Source organism: Neolamprologus multifasciatus, chromosome 9 (assembly GCF_963576455.1).
Source record: "Neolamprologus multifasciatus chromosome 9, fNeoMul1.2, whole genome shotgun sequence".
In the NCBI taxonomy this organism is placed as follows: domain Eukaryota; kingdom Metazoa; phylum Chordata; class Actinopteri; order Cichliformes; family Cichlidae; genus Neolamprologus; species Neolamprologus multifasciatus.
The window spans coordinates 26,845,840-26,868,503 of NC_140447.1; the positions used below are offsets into that span (position 1 = coordinate 26,845,840).

A 22,664-nucleotide genomic window follows, 5' to 3' on the forward strand; every position below is an offset into this window, starting at 1 on the left:
TTTTACTTTGCAATGTCTGTTTTCATGATCTGACAACTCACCTTGCATGTATTGTGGCAGGTGTACTGTAATGAAAGAAAAAATCAATGTGATAAAAATAGTGGACCTGCAAAACCTATTCATTGTGAAAAATAAACTTTCTTAATTATAGTGCATGATTTTAGAAAGATTGCTACGTCTGTATACTCTATACTTTATATAAAACACACTTAACTTTTTTACTTGTTATACAACAGTCGTTGTACAAGTGAGTTTTGACTTGAAAGTATTACGGACAGTTTTTCATAGCTTGTTTAAATATACTGAGAATGCATGGGTTATACTGCTTCTTTTGTTTGTTTGTTTTATGAAATAAATTGTGGCAGGCATTTAAGGAAGGAAAAAACAAGTTAGTTAAGAATTAGGTATGTCACCCAACTTTGTTTGGCTCATGGTAATAGTCATAACTCCTGCTGTTTGACTTCCTCCTGCTGAGTCATTCAGTCAACACAGGAGCAGCTGGGGCTGGACAACCTGGGACTAGAACGCTGTCAAGCCTCTACCACCCACAGGACAGAGGTGTTATTAATGTAATATAACACATAAACCAACTGGGGGCTTGCCTTTGAACATTTCCAAGTAAACTGCCTGTTGTGAATGCCTCTTTATATCAGCCGCACAAAAGATTGAAACATACAGTGAAATGATCAGTAAAGCTCAATGTTCGACTCAGGATGTTGTTTGTGTTTTCCCTCTCCAGAGGAGGCCACAAGAAATGAATGATTGATAGCTAGGTTCAGTGTCTTTCAGCGTCTCAACAGCACAATATCTGCTTCTCAGGTTTATGCAATGACCCCAGTGACTCGATGTTTTAAAAGTATATCTATATTTATTCATTCATTTATTTATTTTTGCCTTTTAAAAATACAGTGTGGCTATTTCTTTGCTGTATCCTTTGTCAGGTTTTCCTTTCATCATTACAGAAGTGACAACTTTTTTTGTCAGCGCTATGCAGATGGTTCATCTCATTTTAGCTCACAGTCTGTTGTTGGACATAAATAAGTCTTTGATGTCAACGCTACCATTTATATTCCTTCATATGACAGTTACTCCTTACAGTCTCTTTAATATCTTACTAAGTAATAATTTACTGGTCAGTGAAATGTGTTTAATGTCCATTAATGATAATGTTGCCTCCATATTGGAACATAAATTATACAAAATGAAGCTTTTGTTCAAATTGTAACATTGTAACCTTAATCTTTATAATAGGGTAGTACATCTGAGTATATATTAGAGAACAACACTGTTACTATAACAACAGTTAACTATCCCAGTCATTAGTATTAGAACTGACAAAAGCACCAGAACAGATGCCATTCATGTGTAATTAAGATTAATTCAAAATATATAAATGAAAACGGTGCGTGTTCAAAACACTACTACTACTACCATTCAAAACAGTGGTCAGTGGACTGATGACATCAGGCTATTTCTTTAAGGTTTATTGACCCTTCCAAAACTAAATTTATTAGAAATTACCTGCTCAGACAAAAGTGTATTTCCCCATTACTGCAAACAGCAGGCATGTCTGTGGTTTCCAGGTTTAAATTTCAGATTTACTGAGGTTTTGTTTTTGGTTTTTTTGTATGCTACAGCTGTAAATGTATCCGTATCACTGGCTGCAGTCCAAGATAATGAAGTTCCAGTAAAAAAAAAACAACCCAAAAACAAACTATATGAAGAGGAAGCTGCATGACACTAAGAGCCACTACAACGGTGACCACATCTGCATGTAAGAAAACACAAGATGACACAGGACAGAGCTATCTGTGTGATCAATGGTCATGACAGTTTGCATATGAATGATCAAGGAACTGATGTCACAAATTCAAATGTACTTCAAACCTCCAGTCAGCAGAGACTGAAGAAATCTCTTGATTGAGTCATGAACAGTGAACAGAATCAACCTTTTGGGACAGAGCTATCTGGTTAGCATCAACTTTCACACAGCTTAGCAAATGTGTCATCTTTTGTGAAAAATTTTTAAAACTAGAAAACAACATGTTAGACGTATAATAGTGGCAGCAGTTAGCATCTTGAAATAATATCAGAGAAAGTAGTATGCAAGGATTTCAGCCTTTTAACCTTTAGCTGAAGTCACAGACTTTGTATCCATGCAGCTACTATATACCCTGGCTAATCAAGTGACCACATGAATTTAACTAAATCTCTGGATGAAGTTGTGGTTGAGATTGTCCCCCCTTAAAAAGAAACAGATTGTAATGACGTCATTCACATACTCAGAAATGCTGTAAGGAAGATTTTGCCACTGACCAGTGTTTCCCTGTGTTTTAAGGCTTTATACTAAGCACTCTCCTAGCTGCAGGTTTATATTAAATGCACAATAATTACAGTGGCATCAATCTTAGCAACCGTCTTGGCAAATAGTGAATGCTGTAAATGTGTTTTCCAAAATCCAAGGCCGTTTCATAACGTTATAGTATCACAGGTCTATACTTTTAGTTATGCAAATCTGTGGAGGGTATGAGAGCAAATACAATAGATCATTTGGTACCTGCTATTTGAGCAGCTGTTTCTGGCTGGCAAATGGCTGAATACTTCCAGACAAATGGATAATGCGAGGGCATAAAACTGAAATATGAATAAATAAAGGAGCAGAAATGTTAACTTTGTTTATTCTACCATTTGTTGTGCTTTAGGCATTCACGTTGGATGAAAGAATTGAAACAGCTGGTATTGTAAAACTGGGAGAATTGGATTCTCTGTGTGAATTTGCTTTTCTTTAAAATGCTGGTTTAACAACACTTGCATGCATATTCCTTAAATACTACATGAGAGGGGAGGTTTTCACCCCACTGAGAACTGCGAATGAGCATTTTTGTTTTCATTGTTCGTTTGCTTTTCATTAATTCAGGTTGTAGTTATGGGGAATTGCAGAGAAGAAATCCTTCGAACAGTTAAGCTACAAAATATGCACCAAATAAACACACACACACAAATATACCAAACTACCAAAATAGAACAGATTTCAAGTTCCAACCTAACATTACTGCTAATACATGTGTTGTTAAAATTTGTCTCTATCATACTCGAAAGAAAGAATGCTGCATTTCTGACACACTAGTCTGATAAAATCTCCACTGTGTGCAGGGTTGAATGCTTTCCAAAGACTGGTTAAAGTCGGGGATTGTCCTTACACATCACCTCACTTTTGTGGGAGCAGCAGAGTGGAGTGAGACCGAGAGACCGAGAGTTAACTGGCCAGCTCAGGATCGATCCTGGGTCAAAGCAAAAGCAGCCAGCAGGTATAGAGGTCAACTGACAGCTATGTGCTCCTCCTTAACTTACTGATTTCTGCTTTAACCCTTTGACTTAAAGACTTTTGCCAGTTCCACTGTACTGTGCACTTCAAAAATCTATAGACTGCAGTTTGCTGTTGAGTCAGAATGCTGAATTGGCTTTTTTTTCCGTTTAGCCTAATGGCATATAAATGATGCACAGTGCGTTCCTGGAAGGTGTATCATAATAGTTTACCATATTTATCTTCAACTGTGAACATGCATTTTTCATTATTGGCAGTCACCTTCATTCAGTTTGTGAGTGATTGTACTCAGTCTTCTCTCTCATGTACAGTGATCTGGTGAAAGAGTTCATTGCATTTAAATGGCCGTGGGATCGGTGGACACTTCATTTGCACCGCATCACTCTGGGGGTTGAGTCTGACTGCAGCTGTACTACAATTGTAGCTCTAGACACCAGATTATGCAAAACAGGAGCATTCTCCTGTGAGACCAAGTTACATCCAAGTGCAAAATTAGCCAAGCACTGAGAGACAAAATCATAGAGTGAGTGAAAAGAAGGGGTGAGAGAGAGGATGTTATGTAGATGCATGCTAAATATACCCATAGTTTATTGACCATAATGATTTGGTAAGCACTGACTATCCTCCACTTTGAAATCACTGACTCTGATTTGATTAGTGAAGTAACTCAGTGGCAGAAACACGTTTCCCTCCCAGACCGATTTAACTGAATGAGTCCATCCAAGGAATTACCTCAGCCTCCTCACTGGATCTGACTAACACTTTTGCTGCTAGAACTTCTCTCAATCTTTAATACCTTTGACCAATATGTGCTCAAGCGTAACAAGTGTTATACGATTATACTCTTGGTGACTCTGTGGCAATGTGGGAAATGTTAGCTATTATATCTAAAAGAAGCTTTCTTACTGAAGTAGATCTCATGTTACACTATTATATCAACTATATATAAGGTTATAGCAAGCTGGTTAGCTTAGCCGACTAAAGGGTTTATCAAAAAGAATCATCCAGATTCAAAGCACTTTAATTCTGCAGCTGTTCGCTGGTAACAACTGAAGCGCATGCTGTTAGAAAGAGAGATTTGTGAGTTTCACATGGTTGCCAGTGGGTAGCAATACAACAGGAGTGGCTGGAGTGACTCCAGATATGCTCGCAAAGCATGGAATGGGTTGACTTGTTTGGACATATGCATCCGAGGGGGGGACACACTGAGCACTTGTGAACATTGTAAGTTTTGTACTTAAAACTAATTATATTTAATGGAATCATGGGAATTTTGCAATTCTGGCTCAGTCTAAAGATAATTGAATTTATCTTTTAGCGCGTTTAAAGCTCAATTAATAACATGCGACATAGTGCTTGCCATATAAACATTGTTTATATAAAATGTAGGATTAAACTAACCCTAAATTAACCCTTTGGGGGTTTCTATATAGTCTGTACATAATCAAGTTAGAGTTTACACTGTTTTTTAATTGATTTATTTTTTTAAATACAGTAGTATTGTACCTCATGTAGTGTGAGGTATTAAATGGAAACATGCAGATAGACTAGACTCTTGTTAAAGAAGGCTCTGATGCCAGATCCTTGTTACAGATTTCCAAGACATTTATAGATTGCTGTTGTCAGGCATGTAGCTCTTTTGTTGGTAAACAACACGTCAATATCTGTATTTTAAGGCTATGTTGCCCAGGTTACAATAACTGAAATGGAGCAAGTATTCATTAGGGTGACTTGCAAGGATATGCTGTGCACGCATAACTCAAACTCCACTAGAATATCAAGGACTCAGCATTAACTACTTGCCCCCTATAGACAAGTTATATAAACAAGCCAAAAAAGTATGCATTGTTCCAAAGTCTGCAGAGCAGCAGGGGGGGTGACAGACGTAGAAGCATTAATGTAGACAATGTCATTAAGCCTTTCATAAATCAAATAAGGAATCATAATCATTTTTAGCCTTGTGCATATCAGCCACTTACCAAACTTAACAGTTCACAGTTGGGTAACTATTCCCCCCCCCCCTAAACGTTATCAGATTTTTTACAGTCTCTTGGCAGATGTTGAATGGCACAAAATAAAAGAAACAAACAGTGTAATGACAGCTTGTGATCAAAGTAAATGAGTCATTAATAACATGTAAAACTTGTGCACTGTCTCCATTTTCTTCTCCCATGACAGGATATGAAAAGAACTTTGAATATTTATCAGACTGTGTGTTAATTGATGTCACTATGAGAAATAACCTAGATAATACAGAAGCAGATGAAAGTGAGAAACAATTAAAATAGCAAGTCTCAACCTAATATCTTGTTGCTGGATCTTTAAAGTCATATATAACTGCAATGTGAAGAATTTCCAGTCACAGAAATTCTTAATTTTTATATCATCATTAATTCATCAAGACTAATATGTCTCAATATTTTTGATTTGATGTCACGAATAGAAACGAAATGTTAATTCTACATTTAGGTTACATGTTAGATTTAGGCCTGAATAAACATTATTATGTGTTAAAGGTTAGGAAAGTGTTGTGATGTGATGATTATTTATTGATTATTATTTAATTTTCTAACCTTTACAGCGGCATTTCTCCTGTTTCAGTAGGCAACATGAGAAAATTACAGTCTTCTTTGTGAAAGCCTGCCATTGATGGTCCTCGTTGACCTTCTACCTACTGCCTCATCTTGAACAGTCATAATTTCCATGGTCTCTAGAAAGCTTTGACATTGGGACATAAACATGTTGTTATTGGACATCTGATGCTGTTTTTTTTTCTCTCTCTCTTGGTAAGACAGATGCTGACAGAGATATAGTGACCAGATCCTCACAATCCTTATCAGGGGCCAGTCCAGACATGATTTAATCAATTGCTATTAGCTCTTATTACAAAGAAGACCAAAATCCAAGAGCAGCGTTTAAAACATTAGCTAGTAGTAGCAGCTTCTAATTTTTAACACTGGTGTGGCTGGAAGATTTAGTAGTAAAAATGACAAATGTTGCCGGGGGCAGGTCATATCAGTAGTTGCTAATTAATGTTAATTTTGTGAGTAATTTGATTGCAGGCCAAAACATTTGGCTGTTGTCATATCTGGGTGCTCTCTGCAAGCTGGTGTCTGTATTCAGCCAAAGGTCTTGTGTGAAGGGAGAAGGTCCATGCTGTATAACACCGCCGTACAATGAGCGCTGGGACTGGACGCGCTGACTGCTCGACATGCTTTGATTTCACACATTGCATTGTAACGGATACATTTGAATTCACATCACATCAATAATTAAAGTTTAATCATCTTGCCATTTTGGGGGGAACCAGGACTTCCTGTTTCAGTTGAAGAAGCTTGGTGAGAGTGCCGGAGTAGTAGTCAAAAGCTGTTGGTCCAGTATGTCAGGTACATACATAATACATAATTAATCAACCCTTGAGTTAGTACTGGCAGATATGTGGTCAATTCTAGGGGAAGAATTGGTTGTGGCAAATGGATTTTGGTTAAGGTGTGGGCAAAAAAAAAAAAAAAGCAAAGAAAAAGACAGACCTCGGTGAAATTGATTTTTTTTTTCCTGTAATCAGACCGCATCTTGGAGGTGTAGAGTCACACAATTTCAGCAGTAAGTTACACATTGCAGTTTCCATTATATTTATCCCAGTTTATTGTGTAATCTTCTTTTAAAATCACATCCAATCTAGAAAGAATCAAAATGAATGACTTCAACATTAATTTAATCAAACAGGAATAAAAAAAAATATGAGAATTTGTGAAGTGTTAAATCTTTGCTTATCCCAAGAATATGACTCATATACAATAATAACATTTCCTATTAGCCATTGATTGCATATTCACCACAATGATGCTACTTTATTTATTTTCAATTTCATAGAATATGTGCTGAAACTGAAAGGTAAAAGTGCCAAAAACTACAGCGCACAAAGGAGCTGATGTATGGTAATAACAACTAAAAATCCCCCCTTTCCTGATAAAATACCTTGAAGGTGGTTTAGTTGGTTATTTTGAATAACTTTTATTTATATTATTAAAGCTTAAAGTCTGCATGATTATGGATAGGGACACCTTTAATGATAAATTAATCCCATCTTGGCTGATAGCAGTATGCTGGTGTTCAGTTTAGCTTATTAGATTGAGCTGGCTCTTTTAATGCAGCAAAATATTCTGTCTAACAGTGCGACTACTATATTGCTGTGATTTCTGTACGTCTAGTTTCATTCTTCGTAAACATGTGGATGTGGATCAGTGGCTTTCCATCGAGGGAAGTAATTTTTGTCCGGTTAAACATATTTTACTACTTTTTTTAAACCAAGGTGTAGGCCTGTTCTTCTGAGTTTTTCATCATCTCCATTTGCCCTAAAAGTCACCGCGATCCACTCAAGTGCACTGAAAGAAAGAAACGATTTGTATGAAACTGCAACGAATATGCAGCAGTGTGTCCAAAATGTAACACAGTATGTTTGCAAAATGACCAAATTACAAAAGATGTCATCATAAAAAAGCCATCAACAACAAAGGATAGCATATAATAACTATTCATTGATTATTATCTACAACTGTGTCTCTAACGCAACACATTGTAAGGCTTATATTGCGCTCATAACTTCACAAGTGGATTATGATTTACTTTCACATGCCTCACATTATTCTGAGACTGCTGTTTTCCCCGTTGGGGAGAAGAATCCTTTCACTGATGATTTGCATAAACACCTGTCAGTGCTTTGTCTCCCACTGATACCTAATGAATTTCAAGCATTGACTGTTCTTTGCTTTTCACTTCCCCACCAGTCACAAGATGTCCTTTGCTGACACTGGAGTGTAGATTTTGTCTCACTTTCTTCTTAAATTTAAATTCGGCAGGTTCAGAGGAAATCATCCCTCTGTTCGTTTAAATTATTCTCAAAACAAAACAGCTCTAACGATATAACTCTCTCGGTCTAAATCCGAACTCCAGTGAGTTTTTGAAATCTGAAATTTGTCTTTCGACACCAACACAGATTAATAATGCATGACAGAATTAAGTAAACATGGTTTAAGCAAAACGAATTATCTTTAAAATGTCAGACATTCGTTCTCCTTTGACATCTCATTTGCTTTTCCATAGCACCAAAAAATTTATACTCACAGCATATAACAAAACCTATGCGGGTGCCTTGAGAGACCAAGGATTCTGAGGTCTCGACGGTGATGAGTTGGTTGCTGCCTCACATAGTTTGTTATAAATACTGCCTCAGACTGACTGCTATAGGAGCCATGCATCACCTGGGCAGATAGGCCAGTAAAGCGATGATGCGTGTGTCCTTGGCATGGGGGGTGAGAAGGGCTCATAGCTTTTATCTCTGGCAAGCATCAGCAGAGAATAGCTGTCACAAGGTCAGCCTTGAAGGTGAAACATCAGTGGAATGCTTTACTATCATAATTCATTAAGCAGACATACTGTAAATGGCAGGAAGGCATTTGTACAATTTGTTAAAGTGAATTTTACTGTTAATAACATTTGCTGGGAGGCATTTGAAAGCTTTGTTCCACATTTGTGGTGAATGCCTCAGCAAACTATTTTGCTGGTGGAGCTCGGCTAGATAACAATTTTAAATAGAAGCTTTGTTCATATTCATTTCATTCTTTCTGGATATTACTGGGTTTTTAGCTTAGACCTCAAGTGCATTTGGAGCATGAATTTAAAATAGGAATGATCGAGGACAAAAGAACATTTGTTCTGTTCTTAGCTAAATCGTTCTTGTGTATTCACCATATTCCAAGGTTTTTCTTGTAGACGTTAAAGTTTTGTGTTGCCAATATTTTTTAAACTTTTAAAAACTATTTTTCGGCAAAAGCTTTCTGTTTGTACTGCATATTCAATATCAGTGTTATTATTAAAGATGGCACGATACCACTTTTTTATGTCCGATACCGATATCATAAATTTTGATATCTGCAGATACCGATATGAATCCGATATAGTGTGTTTTTTAATCAATAAAACTTTTTTTTTTATATTTTGCTGCATTTTGTATAAGTTTATACTCAACTTTAAATAAACAACAACACTAAAGCTATTCTGTTATACCTGTATGCAAAAAATACAACAAAATATTTCATAGTTCAGCAAAACTGATCAATCTAATAAACTTAAACCTACTCCATCCTCCCTATTCTGGTATTTTAAAGAGCAGAAATATTAAGCAACCTAACTAATAGGGTTGCAAACTCCCAGCAAAAAAAATAGGGAACCACCCTCCACCTCATGATGCTTAATCAATGTAATCAACTTTAATTTGATGCAGTGTGGATAAAAAAATGCACAGAAATCAATTATTTTTCAAGAATAATTAAATAGATTCAACTTCTTTCTTCTACAGAATTGCAGACTGCACAGATGGTATCTTCCCAAAGGAAAAAGTACTATAGCTTACTAGGGTATATTAGACTTAACAGTTACTATATACAGTAATGGACTTCTATATATTTTACACAAGATTAAAACTTTGGGTGTAAGATTCAGATAATTATTTATTAAAAGCTAGACATTTTAAATGAGAATAAGAAAGAAAAGTATGTCTTTGTGCCCCCTTTTCCCTGTTAATGCCCTATCGGCCCCCCTGGCTAAACTTTGCTAGATCCGCCTCTGCACAGTTACCAGCCATCAGCTACGTAGAAAAAGATCCTGGTCTAGAAAGTAATATTAAATAAATTCTAACAACAGCTTATCAAGCTTAATAGTGCTGCTGTTGTTCAGCCGCTGGTTTCCTCTTTCTGGTGCAAAGTGGGCCAAAAACAAACAAGAGAGACGGACTCGCAACAGAAAAGCCGATCAGCTGATCATTCAGCAGTTTCACGATTGAAGTAGCAGCAAGAAGAGAGAGAGAGAGAAAGGCAGTTGCTCTATATATCGGTTGTTAAGCTTAACATGGGAATGCTTTACAAACATTCAGAGATGAACTTACATACTTGCTTTACTTCTCTCTGGGATCACTTTGTCGGAGATGAAATGCCGGTTTGGTAGTGAGGCTACAAATACACACAGCGGCTCTATCACATGACGCATACTGCTCCGACGTGCTACGGTTATGAACCGAGTTACGCAGTGTCACAAGTTTTGTGAGGTGCTTTTCTGATATTTAATGGATCGGATTACATTTTTTATTTCTCTCTGATATCCGATCCAGTAATTTAGGTCAGTATCAGACCGATACCGATACGTAATATCGGATCGGTCCATCTCTAGTTATTATTATTATTATTTTTTATCTTTGTACATATTGGACACTTTATAAGGTACATGTTGCTAGTATCATGTTGGACCCACTTTTGTCTTCACAGCTACCTTCACAAAATGCATAGATTCTTGAAAGTGCTGGAAACATTCCTTAGATCTTTTGAAAACATATTTCTCATTGAGGAAAAATCTTTGAATAATTTGACTTGCTGAAAACTGATGCATTTTTTTTATTGTTTGGACAACTCTTTCGCCTTCAGGAGATTTTTTTATTCTTTTATTTCATATCATCCAGAAAATTCCTACTTTACAACATTTGTTTTTATTTTAACAAAATGTATGGTGAGAACCTCCAAAGCTGAAAAGTGAAGCCATGAAGCTAACACAGATGTGCCCAAAGATTTTTGTCTCTGTAACCTGTGTTTTCTTTGTTTGTTAATTACCACTAATTAGCATGCAGTTGTTTCAGATGCAGTCTATAGATGCAATTTTCTAATCAAGCTCCAAAAACCCCCTAAGATGATAATCACAATGGAGCAAAAGTAGGGCTGCTCGATTATGGCAAAAATGATAATCACGATTATTTTCACTGAAATTGAGATCTCAATTATTTGACGATGTTTATTTAACAATAACAATGTATTGAATAATGACTTTAAAGATTGTCAAAAATAATAGAAAATAGTGTGCAAATACTGATAACAGTGCAAATGTTTGCAATATGAAAAATAAATGAAAAATGTAAACATCTATGTTTAGTGAACTTTGCAGTGTTGCTCTGTGGTGCAGCTACGACACTGTAGCAAAGTTTACACACTGTGTCTACTTGATCCACGTCTGACTCCGCGAACCCATAATGTTTCCACACCACTGATGTTTTTTTACCTCTCTTTTCAACCAACGGCAGTCACTCTCCTCTCCAAATAACTTCTGCTTAGCTTTCCGAGCTTCCCTCGGGTCCTCTTAATCAGCGGTCCCCAACCCCCGGGCCTCGGACCGGTACCGGTCCGTGAGTGGTTTGGTACCAGGCCACGAGAGTTGAGGCTCAGGTGTGAAATGTATAGTTTTCAGGGTTTTTATCGGTTTTCAGCGTTATTTTGTTATCGTTTTTATCGTTTACTCAGTTTTCCTTGGTCTTTTCACGTGTTTTATGAATACATTTTCTTTCTTTCGGTACCGGTACTAGTTTTATTTTGTTGTATTTATCCGCGACACCTTAAAGGCCGGTCCATGAAAATATTGTCGGGCATAAACCGGTCCGTGGCGCAAAAAAGGTTGAGGACCGCTGCTCTTAATTGTTGTGACACGTGTTCAAAATGCAGAGAGGTGCGCTCGATTTGCCACACGGAGCAGCGTGAGAGTAAAGCACAAGGGAGGGGCTAATAATCGGCTCAGTCATTTTTAATGATCGTTGAAAGCCCAGATCGTAATCGTGATTAAAATTCGATTAATTGAGCAGCCCTAAGCAAAAGCCAAGGTTTTCAGCTGCTCGTTACATCCACTGTCCATCTTTGATTTACAGTGTTTGATCCAAATGATTACACTCAGGCAATAAAACTCACTTGATAAAAGGAGCCACAGAAGCCACAAGGGAAGCATCTCCAATCACTTGGCTGAATTCATCAGAAACACTGTGGCCAAAATCATGCAATACATCTCACAGCTCCAAACATGAAAAGAACAGTATGAAGGTAAGACACGTTTTGATGGTTTAATAGCATAAATAAGAATGTGTATATTGAAAGAACATTGTTTTAAATTTCTTTGAATCATTAATATGAATTATATTCACACTCATTAAAAAAAATCTTTGTTGTGGTATTGTGCTGTGTACATGTAGCAAAAGGAACAAATTAAAGGCAAAAAAAATTAGAAAAAAACGAAACCTGCCATTACATTATCTCAGCTAAATCGACGCTTGATCTAACTGAAGAGACACAGGAGTGTTGAATTAGTGGGGCAAGAGGAAGGTGACAGAATTTGGCACAGGCTCTATGTTTGCTTAGCGGTGTAGTCAAAGAGGCTGGAAATACAACAGATGGCCAAACAATAACCAGAAGCAAAATGTGCAGTCCTAAGAGGAAAGGGATAAAAGTTGGTGGAGGAGTTGGCATTCAGCAGCTCCCCTACACCAGCGCCTGGCCTTTTTGATGTGTTCTTCCCCGTGGCTGTGGTCATTCTAAACCAATAAATCATGGTGACAATAAATGCTGTGACATCTGCCACACAGCATCTGATGGCTGACAAAAGTCATCTGTACCCTTGATCTGTGAAGAGAGAAGACAAAAATAATGTGCTGCAGAGAGCCAATGAAATGAGCCACCCCATGTGCGCCGCTGTTGACATTGGCAGATCAGTTAGTAAATTAGTGCAAATTGAATTGCAATTTTCTATTTTAAATTAGCGATGTCAGTACTGCTCAGTTCTGACCTTGACAGTTCCGCCGATGATCACAAAGACATGCGGAATTGTAATGTTTCCCTAAAATTATTAGAGAAACCTGCCATCAAACGCGTGTTTTTTGTTATTTCAGGCTTTGATTTCTTTATTATACATAAGTACTTTCATCACACAGAATGTCATTTTAACACCAACCAATAAAACTGGTTAGTGAATGCAGTGCCACAGCCGTTCAGTTAATGTAACTGAGAATAAAATCAGCAGGATGTGAGCTTGTTTTTTCGCGCTCATTTCCAATTAATGTAAAAATAATTTTCACCTATAATGTTTACAAATAGTGTCGAGGTTTCACATTGTCATAAATTGGAAATCGCTTGCTGTTTTGCCGTGCATTTGCCATACCGATGCGTGCTGCGTAAGGGCAGCAGTTCCATGATGAGGCTTTCAAGCACAGAGGGAACAGATGGGGGTTTGAGGAAACACCTGGGCATAGGGTTAGACATTGGAAAGCCACCATGTGCAAAGGCAGACTGTTGCATAGAAATAAAGGGGGTTGGGGGGGTAGGGGGAGTTGTCTACAAGGAATATAAAAAAGAACCATCACCTTGTATACTTCAATGTCTTTATTTGCAGTGTTAGTTCCATTCTTGCAGTAAAGTTGGTTTGACATTGGCTGAACTTAGTTCAACTTGCAGTACAGTTTAAACAATTAAACATGCCTGGAGGAGCTTAAATATTTAACATGTTGCTTCAAAAAGTATACAAACTCAAATGCATTCATTTATGCATTATTATGGATGATTTTATGCGAAAAAGCTACATGCACTCAGTATACTCTGCATATCTGGGTAGGAGTTATAATTTGTACTGTTTCTAAAATAATACTAAACTAAAAACAACAACTGCTTTAATTCCCCTGTACATTCAGTCTCTTGCAGTTTAAAATCCTATTTAAGTGCATTTACTTATTCCAGGTCTATGAAGCAGGCGTCTGTGACCACTGTTAAAATTTAACTTTGTCTTAATGAAAATCATGATCATCAAGTACAATGTCCAGACTGATATTCCATTTTTAGCTTTGAGCACTCACCGGCCACTTTGTTATTAAAACCTGTTCAATTGCTTCTAACCAGCCAATCAGAAGGCAGCAACTGAGTGTGCTTAGTTATGCAGACCAGCTGAAGTTTAAATGGATCAAAATGGAGATGAAAGGTGATTTCAGCTACTTTGGTCTGTTCTAAGTATTTTCGAAGCTGCTGATCTACTAGAATTTTCGCACACCACCATCTCTAGGGGTTTGCAGAGAATGGTCCAAGAGAGAAAATATATAGTGAGCAGCAGTTCTGTGGGTTGTTGATGTCTGAGGTCAGAGGAGAATGACCAGACTGCTTCAAGCTGATAGGAATGAAAGGTAACTCAAAAAGCCAGAAGAGAATCTCTGAATGCGCAGCACACCAAACCTCGAAACAGATGGACTGTACCCATCACTGACCCATCATTTCAATCTCCTGAAGGCGAAAGAGTTGTCCAAACAAGTTTAACCATCTATTTAAGCATATTAAGATTGTTGGTTGCCATTTATGTAATAAAAACTTACTTAAAAGGTTCTAAAAATGACTAAAACATTAAATAAATTAATAAAACAATAGTTGTATAAATTACAATTAGATAAACCAAACAAAAACATATTCACCTCTATGTCATTGTGGTCAACTCAGAGCTGTCCATCAAGAATATCATGCAGTAGTGGACCAATTTATTGAAGGAATCTGTATTTAAAATAAAATTCAAACCAGGGTAAAATGTGTCACTTTTGTTGAGAAAAGTTATACATCACAAAATTTGTCTCAATACAGTTAATGTAGAAAAGACCTCTGGTGTACTTTGGGGACCTATTCATTAATGCTGCCTGGTCAAGTGTCATACTTTAGCAATCTTGTTAAGCGATGTTTCTCCTCTTAATTTTTGCTCCTTTTTTCTCCAGCGCAATATAGAGTACATATAAAAACAGTTGTCATGGCAGCAGTTTGCCTGTAAAGGGATGTTGGCAATAGAACATCAGTAGCGGTGGAAATCCCATGTGGTTGTGTGACAAAAGTGGGATAGGTCTGTACTGTCAAGGGACCCCTGGCATTTGATATTTCTGTCTGCATCATGAGACTTGAAATCAAATAGACTGTGTCCCACGACTTGGGAGAGTTCCCAACTCAAATAAACAAAGAATTCATTTACATTTATTAATATTAAATAAACTGTTGGTTTTCTTAACAAGGCTAGTGTGTGCTAGGTGTTCCGCGCAGAGTCGATGATACAAAAGTTCATTGTTAAGAGGTTACTTCTTGATCTTGCCACATGTCTTTTAAATGTATATTTATGAGGACCCCTGGCACTTGAAAGCAAGCCAACTCAAGCCCCAAGCACGTAATTCCCCCCTTAATTAATGTATTTATTCAACAGCTTGTTGGAGCTTTGCTGTGCCCTCTCTTTTCAGACTGCCCTTCTTGAAGATGTTTTTATGCACTTAATAGCAAATATGTGCATTGTTTTTATTTCTGTCCCAGAGATAACAACAGTGCCTATTTCCATTCTGCAAGGACAGAGAAGAACATGTGATTTAAGATATACATAAATAGAGACTAAAATTAAGAGCCAGAAATAAATATGTGCAAAGGAAGAAAAAGAAACATCTTTCTGGTGGGAATCAGAAATGGAGCGTGAAGCTTATGAAACAGCAATGCCACAGGCTCATACAATTATCTTTCAATTCCCATGGCAAAGCAGTGTTATTGTCTCAACAATATTTTTTTTTTGCTGAAAAATTTCTGTGAAATTGTTACCAATTTACTGGAGGATGTATTGCATCAGGATAGAGCGTGTATTGTTAACAGCACAAAAACTGGTGAGACGGAGGCAGCCTCTCCATGACAGGGGTTGGCTTGCTGAGGTTTTGTGAACAATGCAGTTCACCTGTTGGAGATTTAGAACAACATAGACTATTCCCACTGTGTTTCTGATTTTCAAATGTTATAACACACAAAATTAAAATGTATTGTCCATTTTTTCCCCACTGCTTTATACCAGGTGTCAAACTTATTTTAGTGTCATGGATCACACAAAGCACAATTTGGTCTCGATTGGGATAGACCAGCAAAATCACAAAATCATTGCACAATATCCCACAAAACACTCAGATGTCCCCTTGTTTATTTGGTGGAAATTCCTGCAATTGCACTCTGAAAACTAGCACACATTAGAACAGATCTATTTAGAAAGTCATTCTGACATGTGGGTGTGGATATGTTTCTTTTAATTTGTTTATTATGTCTGTTTTGCAAACTGACTAACGCATGAATCGAAAACCAGAAAGGCCTTTTCCCTTTACTTCATAGCCTTACTTCAGTCCAGGGGTATTTGATTGTTCATTCTCATGATGGGATGCATTCTTCATGACTTGCAACCACAGAATATATATAAAAAATGGCTTATCAACCACATCCTACGCCTGTTTTGGCTTGCTTTTTGCAGTTTTCTATTATTTAAAAATAACTACTTACTTTCAAAATGTACTTTTCCTCTTATTCATTTGCGGAGTGACAATAAATTATGGAATTACAGAAATATTTTCTATAATCACTGACCTCAAACTGTATTACTCTGGCATGTTTATATCTTGTGTAACTTTAGGGTTGGCTTCCTCAGAGTTGTGTGAAGAAAAAAATATTAAATTGCAGACTGAATGCCCTTAGCTGCAAGGAGACAACAATTTATCAAAAAAACACATATCTGAATGTCCTCAGCTGAACTGCCATTTGTTGTAACATCAACCATAGCTGTCCTGAACATTGATCATTCAGCACTTTATCTGCTAGCAGTGTTGTTAAGCGTACCATTTCCTATCAGGGTTTTGAAAAGTAAAGTTATTTTTCGCCAGTTTTGTTGTTTCACCTCACAATTTTTGTGACATCCTCAAAGTCTTTTGTTCTTCTCTATCTTTAGGGTCTTTCTCAGCAGAGCACCTATGTGCTGTGGCTCGGACAGACAATTTTGACTTGCTTGACTGCGGTTTCCAGGTTATAATGTCATGTTGGTGTCTCCACAGTGCCCTAGGAAATGCTTCTAGCTCTCCATGGGGGCGTTGTCTCTTAAAGATGAAGATTGCCCCTGGTCACTGCGTAGAAAGTGAGCCCATTACAGTTTGACCTTAAAGGGTCAAAAAGAGGGGGCAATCAGCCTCCAGATGAATATGTCTATGATATATCAAGGAGAGAAGCATAGGATATTTTCTAAGGTACTAATCAAGGGGTACAGTATAATAAAACCCTTTTTAACTGTGATTTAAAGTAAACGGAATAACACTTAACCCTTTAAGACCTACCATAGAACCAAGTCCGCCAGAGCTTATATTATATTTTTACATGTTGTGGAGCCATTTTTGGGAGCATTTCAAGTTGCTATGCATCAATACAACCATCACAGCCTAGATTTTAATAATATGTATGAATTAAGTGCATAGTAATTACATAAATTGCAAAAAAGTGCAATAAACTACAAAAAAATTGAAAATCGTTTTTGTTTTTTTAACATATATTTCTAGTTAGAGAAATTTAAGAGGCTTATCCCTGAAAACTGTAAATACAAAAAAGTTGCACAAAATAGTTTCCCACCACAGGAAATTTATTTTGAGTGTCTTCATAGTTTTATTTTTGAAATACACCAATTTTTATACACTGCAGGAAAAACGAAAATAAATATTATAATGCAAATTTGCAAAAAAGCAGCATATGCATCAAAATAAACTATTTCCAGCAGTGCAATATGAGTCCTAAGCATCCCAGAAACGACACAGAAAGTCATAAAGTCAAAGATAACTTTTAAAAACACCAGTATAGGCTCATGAGGCCCTGATGGTAAAAAACTACATTTCCGCGAAAATGACGTCACTTCCGGTTTCGGGCAGGTCATGGCGGACATGCGATAGTTCGCGCTGACGTCTAATCCAATGTAGGAAGTGTTATGAACAGCTGATCGGATCGGCAAAGCGTGTTTCTGGAATATTGTGTTTTTGTTGCTGCAAGCGCTTTTTATGCAGTTTTTGCAAAGCTGTATGTGGAAGGAAACTGTGACCGAGGACAAGCTGATGGCATAAGATGTAAGTACAAGTCCTCTGGTTTCATATGCAAAAAAAATTATTGTGCTAGCTCACATGGTTGCAGTGCTACCGGTCTATTTAAAAATAGTTACGCAAAACAGAGCGTGCCCGCTCCGACCGGTTTTAAAGGGTTAAATAAAAGAAATATATTTTCCCAGTGATACATTTTATAGGGAAGCATGTCATTTAAATATAAATGACAAGTGTGTCTAAACCAAGACAGACTACCAGATTTCAGGAGACTTTTTTCATTAGAAACAATGAAATGTTTCACTCCAGACCAAAGTGTTTACAACCAACAAATTGTCCGACCAATGGTGACATCCCTGAAGTGACACCATTACTATAGCTAAAACTTTCCCATGATACTAAAGACTACCTTCTGATAACTGACAGAATTATCTGTGTCTCCATGTGTGCAATAATGTGTGAGGGCCAAACTGTAAGCGGGGTCGTCCCTTGGCGAGTGGTAGATTGATTAGCGATGAGGTCATAATTGCTGACTGAATCACCTCCATAGTTAATCAATCTTTGGCTGAAGGATAAATACGTTGGGTGAAAAAGGACAATACTTCATGAGGTGATGCACGGTTGATAAAGGACATTTTCATTCATCATGGGTGGTTTTACTTGATGGATATTCAGGCATCAGTGCTGGGGCTATCCATCAATCAGGAGAGAGAGAGGAGGTCAGCTTTGAAGATCAAAGTCAAGTAGCCAGCTAGACCATACAGGAGATCTACAAAGGTAAAGTAAAGATGTAATCGGTTTTCAAAGGGATGTAAGGATATAATTATCTGCCCTATTCCACTGAGAAGCACCCGTTTTGCTCTATTGTCTTTACATGCAAATGGAATCAGTGTTATGTTGTTATACTGAGGGGTGTCCATATGACTTAAACACGCAGTTTTACTGATTTTGCACATAGTTTAAGTGATAAAGAACGAGGTACACTTATAATGCATAATGCACAAATATAAATTTTTGCATTTTCTGTTAGGTTCACTCTAAGAAAAATACCTAAGAGTGGCATTGATATGCAGCAGAAAACACCTGCTTTTCACTTGTGAAAATTCCTTTCATTTTAATGTTGTTTCTGACATTCCTTTTCTGGGTTCACAATAAAATGCACTGAACCTCTTGAATTATGAATCTCTGAGCAACGCTTTGATGTCAGCTCCTTTTGAACCAAATTCAATAACCATAATAAAGATGAAGGGAACAGAAGCAATTTTTCACTGTGCTTCCTGCTATCCAAGGCACTGTACTGCCTACCACACCGTATACTGCCCCACTCCCCCACAGAGACTTACTGAAATGCCCAAAAGCAAATATTATTTCTTACAGATGGCAAGCTATTTTCACACCCTCCATAACAGCACTAAGCTCACAAGGTATACATTAGCCTGACGTCAACATTTAAAGTGCCCCTGTTTGTCTATTTCCCTCTGATACTTAACAGGCAAATTCCTGCCTGTAGTTCCCACTTTTCTTTCCTTTCCTTGTTTTGATAAGGGTTCAAACAACACACTAGCATTTGCCAGTCACACAGCACCTTCTGATTACATTAAAGAATTCCTTCAAGCAAATGTGCTCACTTGCATCAATCTGCTCGTGGGACTGAAGAGCAGAGAGGACTTTTCTATTTACAATTTCGCCTGAAGCCAATTCAGTTTGACAAGAGTGCTACTTTGATGCCACAGCACTTTTTTTCAATTATATCAAAGTCACACGAGGCAATTTAATTGCACAATTATTAACAAAATTATCTTTAATGTAGCCTTGCTTTTGGTGTAATGAATGAATTCACTGGAACCTAAATGCTTAACCTAAGATGGCGAACAGATACGGATCCCCGCTCTCCCTCTTGCCCATATAATCAAATTACTTTATAACCTGAGAATAAAATTAATTAAAGTCATATGCAGTTGAATATCTTGGTTTAATAAAAGTTAATGGAAACTTTGTGTTCATCACCACGAGCAATTCAAGGTGTCTTCCCTCCAAGTAAAGTGGGTGCAGCGAGGGGAGTCTCTACCAATCTGCCTTACTGTGTTACACAGTAATTTTCAGGTGTCTCAGTCTGGCAAGATAAAATAACAGCTCCTTTCATCCAACCTGTACAATATAATTTGCATTAGATTATATCGTATTTTTTTTCTCTGCCTATATTACTTTCATATAAGTGATGGAAGCATCACCCCATCCTATTTTCACTTGAAATAATACCTCGCAGTTCCTCCATGCTTAATCCTGCTGCATATTGAAAACAATTCCCCATCATACCTGGAATTTTAATCACTCTCTCTTGTAATTTCGATTTATATGATTTCACGCTGTTACTGTCTGTGCTCTGACAAATGCCTGAGAGCAAACTGATTTACATGTTCTATATGATCGCTAAGAAGATATGAGAAAAAAATTAAGTACTTGTTAAAAACCGCTGTAGCTGCAATGTTATTGTCAGTGATTGCTTACTTTTACCATTTTATTTTAGGAAGTTTGTTACATGTTACGTTGTTGGTTCTTTTCTAGACTGGGTGTATTGGTACAGTGTGAAAGAAAGAGAGAGAAAGAAGGAAGACATTTGTGACTTGTTGCAGGCTTGATTATAGATTTACACAACTGTATTTAACATTATATATGTTACATTTGCATTATCAACCAAAATTTAAACTGACATTGCATGCTTGACTTCAGGACGCTTAAATAACTTGAATAAAAACGTATCAATGCTCAGCAATAGAATCTGTCAATATGTATTTTTTCTATATAGAAACAATAATAATTACATTTAATTCATATTGCATTACATTACATTGGAATAACATAAAGTGAGTATAATTGGTTTTTCAAGTCATTTCTCAACACAAAATAACCCAGTAACTTTATCAACCCATCATACACACATCCAGTGTCAGATTTTTCAAAATTCATTCTGAATTTGAAAGCTTGATGTTACTTTACTTTACATAGTTTAAACCAGCGGTCCCCAACCCCCGGGCCACGGGCTGGTCCGTGAGTCATTTGGTACCGGGCCGCAAGAGTTGAGGCTCAGGTATGAAATTCACGTTTTTCAGGGTTTTTATCTTTTTTTTTTTATCCTTTTTATCGTTGACTCTGCTTTATTTTGTTGTTTTTATCCAAGACACCTTAAAGGCCGGTCAGTGAAAATATTGTCGGACATAAACCCGTCCGTGGCGCAAAATAGATTGGGTACCGCTGGCTTAAACGTACGTTAGGTTTAAGCTTTACATTTCTAGTTTATCACTTGTTGAGCAACAGTAATCTTCAGTAATCGTCTTCCTCTCCCACGTTACATCTCTCTCCATGTCTAAGTCAGTGTGTGTGAATTTACCACACACTGACATTTTTTTTCTCCCTGGAAATACAGCTACTAAACCTTTAGCTTGCATTGTGAAACTGCACACAAACGGTTTGTGTGTTTGACTACATTTTTTTGGGTTCCTTCACATTTTGCCTCATTAGATAGAAAGGTCTGTGCTGAGCTTCTGTGACCACAGCTTTACTAACATTTGCGTGCATGAATGCATGACAGAGATGGGGGGCAAAAGGTTGTGCTGAGGGTTTAAGCACGATGGGGATATCATTGCTTTCTACCCCACTGAGCGAGTATCTCTATACCATCACATGTAATTAATCAATAATTCAGCTGGAACACCATTCCATGTTTTTGTAGCTCCATTAAATCACTTGATTGCATTTACATTACATTTTTTCTGTTGTGCAGCAATGGTACACAATAATGTACAATTCTTGTTACACAAACATGTTTTGAGTAATGATAACAACTTTGATACCCACCCCTTTTTGATGTATAAACAGCAATGTTTGTACTTTACAGTACTTTTTATAAAAGCACTTGTATGTTTGAATTTTATTTCCTCTTTACAAATTCAAGCATCAATGTTACAATATTAATAATACGATCCGTTGCAAATATTTGATGAAGAAAAGCCTGACTAGGAAAGCTTTGATACTAAATGCATTTCACACTCTGTACTGATAAAGAGAAAATTGTGTTCCTTGCAATTTTTTTTTTACAGATTACATTTTTATATAGATTATATTACATTATATACAAGTGCTTTTATAGTACATTCATTGTTATTTGCCATGTTGGTGACAAAAAAGTCATTAATGCTTTGGCTAAACAATGGCTAAGCAATTCAAGCTTTTATATATATATATATATATACACACACACTCATATAGCACCTGTTCAAGATGCTTTATGTTTTTGTAGATACAAAAATGCTGTAGGAATAATGGAAGAAAAGTCTAATAGAACCAGGGTCACTTAATCTTGAGCTATTTAGTAAAAATTTGGGCCAAATATTAAAGTAGAAGGGTGTTTATCTGCATAATCTAAGTTCTACAGGAGTCCTCCTTTTAGAAACGAGTAAGCCTGCTCTCTGAGAGTCACATACTATGATAGGACAATATGCTTCTATGAGATCCAATGAGGGCTGATTATTCAGGACTGTAAGTGAGGAGAAGGATTTTAAAATCAGTTCTCTGAATTTAACAGGGAGCAACTCAGGATGAGTTAAT

The 22,664-nt window shown here is 37.0% G+C and overlaps 1 long non-coding RNA gene across 1 annotated transcript in view; it reads right to left on the reverse strand.

Annotated features, from left to right (window-relative positions):
• Positions 1–11,414: 11,414 nt before the first annotated feature.
• The window catches only part of LOC146511691 (uncharacterized), a 206,650-nt gene continuing 195,400 nt past the window's right edge, over positions 11,415–22,664 (reverse strand). Inside the window, exon 2 of the long non-coding RNA XR_014876106.1 lies at positions 11,415–11,530. This is a non-coding gene — a long non-coding RNA (uncharacterized LOC146511691). The remainder of the gene's footprint in view (positions 11,531–22,664) is intronic.